The 13,102-nt window shown below is 46.3% G+C and overlaps 1 pseudogene; it reads right to left on the reverse strand.

The window, feature by feature from the left end:
* Positions 1–9,518: 9,518 nt before the first annotated feature.
* LOC102372781 overlaps positions 9,519–13,102 on the reverse strand; it is a 48,729-nt pseudogene continuing 45,145 nt past the window's right edge.

The following is a 13,102-nucleotide window of genomic DNA, read 5'->3' on the forward strand; positions in this document are numbered from 1 at the left end:
TTGATTAACTCAGGCCAGGGCTTCTAGCCCTTGATCAGTGATGGTTAGAGATTGCCCGGTTGTTACATTGTCTTCTATTGAATTCTTCCGTTGGTTGATTTGGAGTTTCCTTAGGTGTTAATTACTGTCTGCTACTGTGTTACGCATTCAATCACTGGTTCACTCGCTCTTTCAGGGGCCAGCCTGATACAGGGAAGGACAGTTTGATTCCTGCCCTTGTTAACATTGTTACAATGTATAACTTACTTATAAAACTAAATACATTTAGTTGAAAGATGAAAGGTGAGGAGTGTAAAATATAAGCTACAAATGCCATGGCACACAAATAGATAAAAATACCAAAATACAAGGGGAGATACAAAATGCACACATACACATTTTAAAACACAATTCCTTATCTTGAAGTGAAAGAGAGAGGAAGGAAGAAAAGGTAGTAAAAGAGAAACATATCCAAAGAGGGGAGAGCAAATGCAGGCAAGAGGAAAAGGGGGCTTTCTGCTACATGTGTGTATCTCTCTGTATGAATGTGTGTCTGTGTGCATGTCTGGACAGAGAATTTATGTGAGCAAAAGGCTCTGTCCATGTATATATGATTATAGGGTTGGGTTGGGGGGCATAAGGGGTGAGACACAGGGGTCTGCGCAGGTGGGTGAGAAGATCGATTTATGTCGGACTGAACTGCTACACCTGGTGCCTGGAAATAAACGTTATACAGAAATACTGGCATGTTGCAGGTAGCTCCTTTCTCCTCTCTGCAAATGGAAGCAAGATGTGGTGGGCGAAGGAGTGAACTACACAAGAGTTGCAGCACCGTCTGGTGGACAAAGAGGCTCATTATGTGTCTTTGAGTGCATTTCCATTTGCAGGCAAGGTTCTTTGGGTGAATCTGGTATCTTTTATTAGACCAACTTAATTTGATCTAATAAAAGATACCAGATTCATCCAAGGAACCTTGTCTGCCTATGTCCTTAGACCACCACGGCTACAACCTACACCCCTGCCACACTTCTGTTTGCAGGTGATAAATCCATGGATGCAACGGTTTAATTTGTGGTGACCCAAACTAAACTACATTGGGATGAGTTTTACTTTAAAACACCAGGAAGACTTTTAAAATGTCAGGAAAACCCACGTATGCAAACTGTAATGCCTTTGAAATTCAAGAAAGGGCAAATTTTGTCACGTGCACAAGCACATTTAGAGACTGAAGATAACAGCAGGGGAACTGGACAGACAAAGATACAAGTGTGCTCAGGCACTGTGGTGGGGTGATGATTGTGTTACAACTGTTGTGAAGGGAGACTGATCACCTGGGCATTTCTGCAAGCAGAAATAAGCTCCATGGGCCTAGAGAAGTGCTGCTATGTCTATAGTGCTGGATAGGTAACAAAAGTAGCAGCACAAGGGAACACTCACAATACAACACACCTGCATTACAACTCAGTTAATATAACAATATTCATTAGAGAAGGGGTTGGGATAAGACCCAGAATGCTCATATTTGATGGCAGGTTTGGCTTGGGCAGCAAGAGAATTGGCCTTTCTCTTGCCCTTCACCTTGGGTGGGGATCTGTAACCACTTACCTGAGAATCCAAGGTAAAACCTGACTCTTTGAATCTGTTAACTGCACTTAACACATCCATGTGTTCAAACAGTAACAGAGCTGCTCAGTGTATTTATATTATAACAAAGTTAGGAAACTTTGTGGGTGGAGAATCTCCAGCCGTATTAAGTAGCACATGTTCTGCTATTGTCCAACTGCTCCGTGGAGATAATACAAGCAAGTTGCAGTCCCAGGACTAGGTCCCAAAATTCACTGACACTGGGTCCCAGCCCTGGACCTCACACTGCACTTGATCTGCCACTGGTGGGATCCAGCAGCATGGATGACACCCTCTCATTGGCTTTGCTCCCCATGCCTCCCTTCACTGGCGGTCAGCAATAGAAAATAGGGCTCACCGGAGTTCCTCATGAAGCTCCTTATGGCTGGGAGACCATCATAAATTCTAACTTTTAATACAGCATGGGAATGCTCAATAAGCTCTAGATGAAACATGTGCTAGGCATGTTGTTGCATGTTCTTCGAGAATCAATTGTAATCAAGGATGATTGTCTTCCATGAGACAGGGCTGCACAAGCCCTGCAGTTGTCCTTGATGAGGTTCAACAAGAACAAGTGCAGGGCTTTGCACTTGTCCTTGTTGAACCTTGTGAATTTTCTTTTGGCTCAATCCTCCAATTTGTCTAGGTCACTCTGAATCCTAGCCCTCCCCTCCAGCATATCTACGACTCCCCCCAGCTTGGTGTCATCTGCAGACTTGCTGAGGATGCACTCTACGCCATCTTCCAGGTTTTTCATGAAGACATTGAACAAAACTGGCACAAGGAGGAATGCCTAAAGCACTCTACATGATAGGGCCTGCCAACTAGGCATTAGGGTTGTGTGAGATTTCCCCGGTGTTTCATTTTGAAGCTGTTTTGATGCGTTTCGAGCTCAAAACAGCAAAATCGAAATGAAACAAAAGGATTTGAAACAGCTTCAAAATGAAATGAGGGCACTCGAAACATTTTGAAAGTTTTGAAATGTTTCAAAGCCAGGCTTACTTGGCTTCAGGCATCAGTGGCAGCCACCTCTCATCTGGGATGCATATCTGGGGGCCTGCACCCCTGGGAGGAGTCCGGCACAGCCTGGCAGCCCTCCCAGGGGTGCAAGCCCCCAGATCTGTGCCCTGCATGACAGGAGGCTGTCCTGTTGCCTGGGACTGCCGCTGGGCACAAGCTGTGCCCAGCACGGAGATAATTGCTGCTGCCTCCTGTCCCAGGCAGCAGCTGCAGCCTCCCCACATCTGGCATGTAGATCCAGGGGCTCACATTCCCGGGAGGAGTCTGGCACAGCCCAGAGTCCAGCACTGCGATCTGCACCCCGGGGTGACAGGAGGCTGCACAGCCTACCAGGGGAGAGGAAATGGGGAGGGGGGGGTGTGGTGGGATGCCTGAATGAAGGTCAGCTCAAGATGGCTGCCACCCCTGCCCCTCGTCACTGATTAGCTATTGGTGGTGAGGCGTGGGACCATATGATGGACAGCCCTCACAACCAATCATCAGTGAAGGGCAGGGCCAACTAGGCCCCTTGGCCTATCAGAGGTGTGGGGGGCCATGCCACAACCAGCCCACGAAAATGGCAGCCAGCCCCATGATCTCGGCCTGAAATTGCCCAGCTGCCTCCTGAAGTTAGGTAGACCCTTAGCTATAATTCTCAGACTTGCGCCACAGCAAACAGTTTTGTTCTCATTGATAATTCCCTGAATATTGACTGGGATTTATTTTTAACTGAAACATTTCAGGTCTCTTTGCTTCAAGAAGAACTGAAAAGAAAGCGCTTGGTTCCAGCTGGAACTCGTGGCCTGGGAAATGCTGGGTTTTCCTGCATGCATGCTGGCGGTGCTTTCTCTCCTTTGATTGTCTACAAGCAAGAACCAGGCATGAGCTCCTCCTAAGACTAGCGCCACCATGAACTTCATTTGACATGATGGGTAACAAAATACACGGAGCACAGTCCAATGTGCATTTACAACTGGATTTTAACACACAAATGTAACTGGACACCTTTTATTTTTACCAGTCTTCCCTGCGGGGACCAACTCACATAGAGAACTGAAAATAATCCAATCCATTTTGGAAATGTATTTCTCCTGGAAAACAGAAACTACAAAGGACATGTAGAGCCTTACAGCCGCATGGTCAGCTGGAGGGAGCATGCATTGCTTTATAGGCCATTCCCTTGTTATTTCCCATGTGACACCCTGTCATGCGAACTCCTCAGGCTGGATTGGGCTTTGGTGTTATGAAGGTGCATCCGGGATCGATTGGGCTCAACCTTTTCACGGGTCATTGAACCAGCCCCTGAGAATCATGGGTTTCTCATTCCTCAGTGAAGTCGGAGCAACAGTTTCAATTGAATGAAAGCTTTAGAAAGAAATAAACTGCATCTCTTCACCACTAACAAGCCATGGCAAAACAGCGACTTGTAATGTTGACATGGATTGCTGAGGGCACTATTCAGTTCACATTATCGCTGTGGAAGTGGTGAGGTGGTTTTGTAGCCATGATGGTCCAGGAAACATGCAAGAGGGAAGGATGATTTAGTGCATGATATCTTTTCTGGGCCCAACTATACAATCAGAGGCAGACAGACAACTTTTTGGACACCACATCCTCAGACTTGAGGAAGGCACAGTGCCTCTGTTTTGGCACATGGAGATGGGTGTTGCCAGGCAATTCTTTTCCAGGACACTCTAGGATTGACACAGCCACTCATCCAATTTGGCATCAGGCAGTCTTCATTCATAAACCCCAGACAGGCATAGAGATTTTCTCTCCATAATACGACCTGGCAGGTGAGATGAAAGCTTCTCAGCAGTGGCCTTTGGGTGTGCCAGCCCTCGCTGTGTGCATGATGGCTCCAGGTGCCCCACAGCCCAAGTTCCAGAGGCAGGAAACAGCAGTCGCTTCTGTCTTCCCGGGTCCACAGCATGCGTGCACATCCATGCATACCTGCTTCCTCTTTTTATACTTTCACTTTTGCAGCTTCTTGGTCACAGGCACCGATTATTTATCAAGCTTTTATTTTTACCATATGTTCAAGGTGCATGAAAATTATTGCAATTGTCATCTGAGCATTTAATTTATAGCATCCTACTTCTGTCTTGGGCCTAGACTTGCTCAAAACCTCAACATGACTCAAAATCTCATGCTACACTTCCTTCCTTGGTGCCCATGTTCAGATGGCATCACATTTCCAGATAAGCCTTTTAACCTATTCACAAGGCAAGTGGGCCGCTGCAGTTTTGAGAGTGAATTAATTACCTCTGAATGAACTAATCACATTTTACAATTCAGTTTCAGTATCTTAAGTATGGTTTTCTGGCAGTCTTTGTGGCTGTCTGCTACACCAACCTAATCATTCACTTATTTGCCACCTGCTTTCTAGTGTTTTAGATTGTTTCTGTTATGTCTATCAAAGTTTGATTTGTAAAGCCGCATCCTCTTGCAGCTTGCTTTCGCACAGGGGTTACAAATAGGTTACAAAATGTTGTTTTCAGAGTTGCACCAGATAGCTCCCCTTGATAGGGATGAATCTTGGTTTGTGAGGAAGACTTCCACCAGCCATCCCAAGAAAAGTATGACAACATTTGGAAGCTGTAACTCCAACGGGCTAGAAGTTGTGATGGGTTCCTCATTTTAGCCCTTCTGTTGTCCATACCCCCATATGGCTGCTTCTACATCCCCTCATCCAGCAGTAAAGCCTTATAGCCAAGTATGCCTCCTGCAAGCGTGTCATATTGGGCCCAGGATGCTTACAGAGCATTTCTTGTGGCACTCCATTCAGTCCTGGGGCACTAACTGTGTTGCTCTTAGCTGTATCCCTCCTGTACAGTGAATATCATCTGCACCAATTTGGATTTGATTATAACCACAGCAACACCACCATCACTCTTCATATCTTGTTTTTAAGCTTTAGAGGTTTGTGAGGAGAGAACTCAAAGCTCCTCTTTGCATTCATTGTTTTTTTTACTTGAGTCATCAAACTTGTAGTGCAGCAGGCAAGCAGGCACTAAAAAATAGAGGGTAGGACCCTAGCGGTTAGGATTACCACAATAGGGTAAAAGGCCAAATTAAATATGTGAATAGCAGTAGGTGACCAGCAGAACCATGTCTCCCACTACCAATGCCATGCAGCATCCTGAACATCATGCAATGCAGAAACAATAGCATTTGTAGACTTTTGAATTATAATTGAAGTTTGCTTAGCTATTTCTTGAACTTCTTGCACTTTTTGCTCTAGGCCTGGATCCTGAATAGTGCAAAGAAGACCATCTGGTGGCATCCATACCTGCACGTCTTTTAAATCACTTTTATCAAACACCTTATATCCTCAAAAGGCTAACTGCTGGTGCACAGGGCTTTGAGTATAGTTAAAATCACATCCTACCATTTTCACAACTTGACAAATACACAGTTGAGAAACATTACATCGCCATTTTTTCTTTGATGCTTGCGATGGAATTTATGCACCTTCTCAGCTGGCGTATGCACCAATAGTGGGGTTTTCCTTCAGTATTTAGCCCAATTGTATCCAGTAAATTTTTCAGTCACTTGAATTAGGAGAGGCAGGCTTGACTTTCAATTTGATGCTGCCGCCTACACAGCATTACACCTTGGTCCATAATCAGTTTCCCAAACACAGTCCAGGAAGTTAGCATCATATGCCACCTTTCAATATGAATGGGACACCCTGGAAAGTGGCAAATACATGTCAACCAGGCTTATAAAGAAGATTACACATATTACCACACAGTAAATTCCATTTTACCAAACAATGTCTTTAATCTGAAACTCTCACATAAACTGCCACTTTTTACTCCAAGGATTAAGACATCTTTCTAGATCAAGTTGGATGGATGTAGTCTGGTCTGGGATCCACAGCCAAGTGTAATTTTCAGATGGTGTACCTCCAGTAATATTTATTACATGTACATGATATCCATATGCATTTAAACTCTTAACAGCTCAGATAAACTAAGCAACCAAACAGCAAGATGAACAACACAAAAACAGACAATCTGTCATAGTAGTAAAGCTTAGGTGGGGAAGATGCTGTTAATTCTGTTGGTGGTGACAAGGTCCCATGTTCATCAGCCTTCCTAGAAAGAAAAATAAAACAAAAAAACTCCTTCCTCCACTTTGATGTGGAAGTTATTGGTAGTTTTTAATTAAAGCTAGCTCTTTAATAAATTTTACTTATTATTATTTTTACCACAAATAGAAAATAATAGGATAGATAGCTTATAATTCATTACAATAATAATAATATTAATAATAATAACAACAAATTATACCGGCAGCCTTAATGCATGAGCATTGTTGGGAGCCAATATTTTTTTTTAAATAACTTTCACCCACTGGGCATCTGGAGTTCAACCGTGTTGGCCTAAAATGACTTACAAATATTTTACCTCCTGCTGTACTAGTTGAGCTTTTGTCCATTAACCTTAAATCTTGTATCTTGAATTATTTGCATCTTGAATGATTACAAAATTATTGAAGTGCTCAGGTAGCTTCAATAACAAATTGCATGGGCCCATGGATCAAGACATCATTGGCATAAGCTGTCACTGTGGTTTGGTATCAAGCAGGTGACTGTTTTCATATTTCAGCTTATGGTTAGCCCAGACATTTGGGTACAGGTTCTCTATTTTTTTTAAACATCCCCTGTTCAATCCTGAGATAAATCCAAAACTTGATTTGTTTTAAAGGCTGCACATGGTGCCTTTGAGAAATTACATATAAATTAATTTTTTTCTGCTTTTTTGCAGAGATAAATTTCTTTGTTTGGTAAAGGAGTTGTAGTCTTGCTTTCCACTGCGTCCTTCAAATTACTTTATTGTATTTGCCTTCCAGAACTGGAATGGGAGGATTTATGACTTATTATAGAAAAAGAAGCACCTGTATTTGCTAACATATCTTGTCCAGTTTTTTTTCTTATTGTAACAACCATTTTACCAATTCAGTTGTTGAAAGTCCATGGATGTTTTCCTTTTGTTGAATGTTTCATGGGGAATGCATTTTTAACCTGTCCCCATCTGTCCCCCTCTCCCGTGTTTAGTTTTGGGACCCCCTACTACAGAAAGGATGTGGACAAATTGGAGAGAGTCCAGCAGAGGGAAAATGGTTTGGGGGCTGGAGCACATGACTTATAAGGAGAGGCTGAGGGAACTGGGCTTATTTAGTTTGAAAAAGAGAAGATTGAGAGGGGGTTTAATAGCAGCTTTCAACTACCTGAAGGGAGTTTTCCATAGAGGATGGAGCTGGACTCTTCTCAGTGGTGGCAGGTGACAGAACAAAGAGAAATGGTTTGAAGTTGCAGCAAGGGAAGTTGAGGTTGGATATTAGAAGAACTCTCTCACTAGGAAGGTAGTAAAGCACTGGAACAGGCTACCCAGAAAGGTTGTGGGCTCTCCATCCTTGGAGATTTTTAAGACCCAGGTAGGCAAAACCTGGCTGGGATGATCTAATCGCGGAAGGTCCTGCTTGCAGCAGGGGGTTGGATTAGATGTGACCTCCTGAGGTCCCTTCCAGCCCTCATTGTCTATGAGTCTATGATTCTCTCTGGACATAACGTTAATCTATAATCAATCTGTAGCTATGGCATTAGAAATATCTGTGTTATTTCCCTAATGGGTTAGGAATAGACAGATGTTTCCTGCTTATGCTAAGACTTATTAGTTTTAAATGGTTATTTTTATATTATTTCACAAGCTTAAAGGGTTACTTAAGGCTTTAATCTTCCAGAAGTCTTTTAGGCTTGAAATCTCTTTCAGGAGCCTAGAGTTACTTTGGAAAATGAAGGGCATAGGCTACACTGCCCCTCCAACCTGCCAGCCAGCCATTATGAGCCCCAGAGAGGCAGCCCCATGCACCCTGACTCCTTGCACCCAGCCCATATGTGTGAGCTGGGCACAGCAAGACCAGGGAGTAACTTGTTACCCACTGGGTCACTAGCAGGTCATTGATTTCTTCCCACACTGGCTGCCCCATCTTAGAGGGGGTTTCCCTTGCTCGACCAGCTGCTGTTTCCCTCCCCAGCCAACCATGTTCCCAAGATGGCCCAGGGGTGGGTGGACGTACAAGCTGACTGCCTTAATAACCTGCAAAATAATTTCCTTGATCTTTTAGGGTTTTCTTGATTTCTTTCTTTGGGGGCTGATGGCCTTCATGTCACCACCCAGCCCCATTGCCTCTTCACCTCCCATGTCACCCCCCAGCCCTCAGCCCATGAACTCACTGCCTCTCTGCTCTATTCTCCCACCCATGAAATCCTCCTCTCCAACCCACCCCCATCTGCATCAGGGATAGAAGTCTGTCCTGGGGCACCAGCCCTGTGGTTAGAGACAGCTTTTAGCCTTAACATGTGACTGCTCCAAGCTTTTACTAACATTAACATGGCTCACTATTTGTCAGCATTTCATATAAGCTAAGGGCCACATGCAACAGCACACTTAGCACAGGTTTTATTTAGATCGTAGTAAGCATTCCCATACTGTATTAAAAGCTAGAACATGTTCAGAGGAATTGCATAAAAATGCTTATGATGCTCTCCCACCCTGCATAATTCATAAGAAGCTCCGGTGACTGGGTTTCTATCACTGACAGCCAGCAAAAGGTGTGGGGAGCCAAACCCACAAGTGGATGTTGTCCTTTCTGCTGGATCCCACTGGTGGCAGATAAATGCTCCCATGCAGTCCTGGGCCTAAGACTCACAGCCAGTGGATTGTGGATCATAGCTTTGGGACCACAAGTTGCTTACATTATCTCCATGGAGCAGTTGGACAAAAGCAGGGAGCAGTTGGAAAATAATTGGACAACAGCAATTAACTCTGTCTTAGGAATAGGGAAATGTTAGAAAGCAGCAAGACTGTAGCACAAATGAGACCCCCCAAAGTGCAAGGCAGTTTCTGGATGCAGGATCTTTATTGGACTCCAACAAAATGGACACAAATATGCACGAGGGAAACTGCAATGCTGGGGACAGTGACAGAAAGCACCAGCTCTGTGGCTGTGGAAGCACGTGACACTGCAAACACCCTGGGGATATGCAAGTGCCAGGGACAGCTACATAACAGACTGGGAAATCCCCACAGGCTCCAAAGAGGGGTTTGGGGGCCTCTTCACCCACAGAAGCAGAAAGGAACTGGTACCCAGACCCCTCAGGAGCCCACAGCTCCCCGTCCCCAGGGCCTGAGCCCCTCAGCCCTGCTGCTCTCTCCCCTCCCCCACCCCCAAAACCAACTGCCCCCAAAAGTCAGATCAAACATGAAGCAAGCACAGTTCCTACTCATGAGTCTCTCCCACCCACAGAAGATTGGCCCTAGCCATCTTCACTCAAATCCTACCACACTGGCTGTACATTGCTGCTGGAGTCCCTGGCAACGATGGTGCCCAGCTTGAATGGAAGATGGCCCCAGCTCCTCCCCTGCTCCTCCAGCTACTGGCAGAGCAGCTGGTGCAGGAGGATTTTCTACCAATCTGCACTGTCATCGAACACATCCACTTCCAACTGCTCTATGACCAGACCCGGCTTCATTCCTTTCACAGCCTCCAGCTCTTGCTTTGTTTCTGCATTTAGTTCATGAAGGCTCAACCTTCAGGGGAAAAGGAGACAGAAAAAAACATGAATTCTCTGTGGGTATCACCATGTAGAAGCCACGGACCCCAGGATGCTGCACACCACTGGGGTCTTTGCTGGGACAGGTCTTATCCTGCAACAGCTCCTCAGAGCCCCAGCACAGAGCAGGCCCCCCTGTGACAGGCCCTGTGTGGCAGAAAGCCACCTTTGTTTCTCCCCCAAAAACTCTGCTCTGTGACAATTTGATATGGATGGGCCCAGCAGAGAGACACATCCTAACCCTATCTCTTTAGGTAACCTGAGCTGGATACATTCCTGAGGGAGGGGGAAACCTGCTCTCTCTGCCTACGTGACTAGTATCACATACCTGAGTGAGGGGCTTCCTTCCTGGTGGGCTAAAGTCTGCCCGGCAACTAGTGATGTATTTCAAATTGGTTGGCTCACAGCCAACAGGTGCTGGCCTCCATTGGACCAGGTAAATGAGGTCACAAGGGCTATATAAGTTAAGGACTGCCAGGAGGAGGGGGCAGCAGCCCTGAGGATTCTCAGGAACAAAGAAGAGCTGTACCATCTAAAACTTGCTCTCTCTCTCAAAACTCGTGATCAAGGAACTGCCTGCCTCCAGAGGGAATCTCCAACAGCCTCTGGATGATACTGGTGAGTAAGCTACCTGAGATCCAACTAGATTTATAGTTTGCAGTAACTCAGATGCGAGATCAAAGGCTCCCCCAGCCACAGGAGTTTGCTCTATGGGATTTTTCTGATATTGCTCTACCCTGTACCCTATTCTAACCCTACCCTCTGCAACCAATAAAGTTCTCCTTTGTACCTAGTGTGGGAGACTTACTGAGGGGTACATTTAATGATGCCCAGGAGGCCCCTTGGGTCTGCGGACTAAGGGAGACTATCCTTTTTGGCCCCTGACTTGGGGAAGTGCTCCAAGTTCTTGTATTGGGTCGAGTACCCATAGGACTATTAGGCTTGTGTTTCCCCGAGGACACAGGACCCAGACAGTCCCTTCTCAGGGTGGTGGCAGCACACGTTACCCCCGGACTCTGTGGTAGGGCTTGAAAGGGGGTCTGCCAGGGCTTAGGCGCCCCTGGAGAGACACGTGGAGTCCGGAAGGTGGACGGGCGTAGTGAGGTAGGAGGCTCAACGCAGGAGCTCCCCCTACTGGCCCACCACACCCTGCACAGAGAACAAAAGTGCGGCCCTTGATAATAAGAGCCCTCACCCTGGTGCCTGTTGAAGCCCACATTGTCTCTGTCATTCCCACCCCTGCCTGCTGCTCCCACCACCACCAGCTGCTTTGCACTGAGAGGAAAGGTGAGAACAAAGACTGGGTTTTGGTCTGGAGCCTTTTCCTTCACCCCACTCCACTGCCCTGGTGAGCTCTGTTCAGAGCACAGCACATGCAGGTGGGACTATGCAGCCCTTACCCGGGTGCTGAGCCCTTCCCCATACAGGCTGCTTTGCTGTTTTCTCTGGGGTTGCTCCATGTGCAGAGGGAGTGGGAGATGCAGTCTCGCTAATCATCTCTGCATGGAAGCAATATCATCTAAACTCTCCTTGCCATGTCCTACAGCACCTCCTTGCAGGCTGCAGTAGCAAGTTTCCAGCAGCTGCTGTGTTCCTGCAGCATTGGGCAGAAAATGCCTCTGCACTGGAGCTGGGGAGGTCAGGATTCACCCCAGCTGCAAGCACAGCAGTGGCATCTAACTGATCCTTATGTCTGTTGTACAGCCAGGTTGAGGAAGGAGGCTGGGACGGCTGTTCACAAAAAACAAAACAAACCCCAGTAAGAAAGCAGGAGCCAGGGCTGTGGGTCAGAGGATGGGGCTGCTTTAAGGATGTGGGGGTGAAGAGCTTGGATGTGGGGATGAAGAGCTCACTGGCCAAGTTCATGATGACACCAAGTTATGGGGTAATGTGGTCACACCTGAAGAGAGGCTACAGATACAGGTGGACCTAGACAGGCTGGCAAGTTGGGAGGACCGGAACCTGATGAAGTTCAACGTTGAGAAATGTAAAGTGCTCCATCTCGGGACAAGCAACCCTCAACACACCTACAGGCTTGGTGGCACCAAACTGAATAGTACCATGAATGAAAGGGACCTGGAGGTAATAACAGACCACTATATGAATATGAGCCAGCAGTGCGATGCTGTAGCCAGTAGAGCAAATAATACTCTGGCATGCATCAATCGATGCATTTCCAGCAAAGCCAAGGAAGTGATTCTTCTGCTCTACTCAGCACTGGTGAGACCACAGCTGGAGTACTGTGTCCAGTTCTGGGCACCACACTTTAACAAGGATGTGGACAAGCTTGAGAGAATCCAAAGAAGAGCCAAGCGTATGATCAGAGTCTTACATGGCAAGCCATATGAGGAAAGGCTGAGGGATCTGGGACTCTTCAGCCTGAGGAAAAGAAGGCTGAGAGGGGACCTGGTAGCCACTTACCACTACACTAGGGGAGACATTAAGGACTCAGTGAGCAATTGTTTACCAGGGCACCCTTGGGGAAAAACAGGAGTAATGGTCACAAACTCCTGGAAGATCGATTCAGGCTCAACATTAAGACAAAACTTTTTCACAGTCAGGGTGTCCAGACTCTGGAATAAGCTTCCTCCAGAGGTGGTGCAATCGCCTACCCAGGAAATCTTCTAGAGGAGATTGGACAGTCACCTTGCTGGGGTCACCTGACCCCCAGTTATCTTTCCTGCTTGGTGCAGGGGGCTGGACTTGATGATCTTCCAAGGTCCCTTCCAGCCCGTTACAAACTATGAATCTATGAGAGGGTCTCAGCAATGTAACACAACCACCACAGGAGGCTTCCTTGCTCCTTGGCACCCCGAGATGTTTCAGATTAATGGAATTAACATCTATTTTATTCTACTCCGATACGAGATTGGTTTC

This window comes from Alligator sinensis, unplaced genomic scaffold (genome assembly GCF_000455745.1).
Source record: "Alligator sinensis unplaced genomic scaffold, ASM45574v1 scaffold1787_1, whole genome shotgun sequence".
Lineage (NCBI taxonomy): Eukaryota > Metazoa > Chordata > Crocodylia > Alligatoridae > Alligator > Alligator sinensis.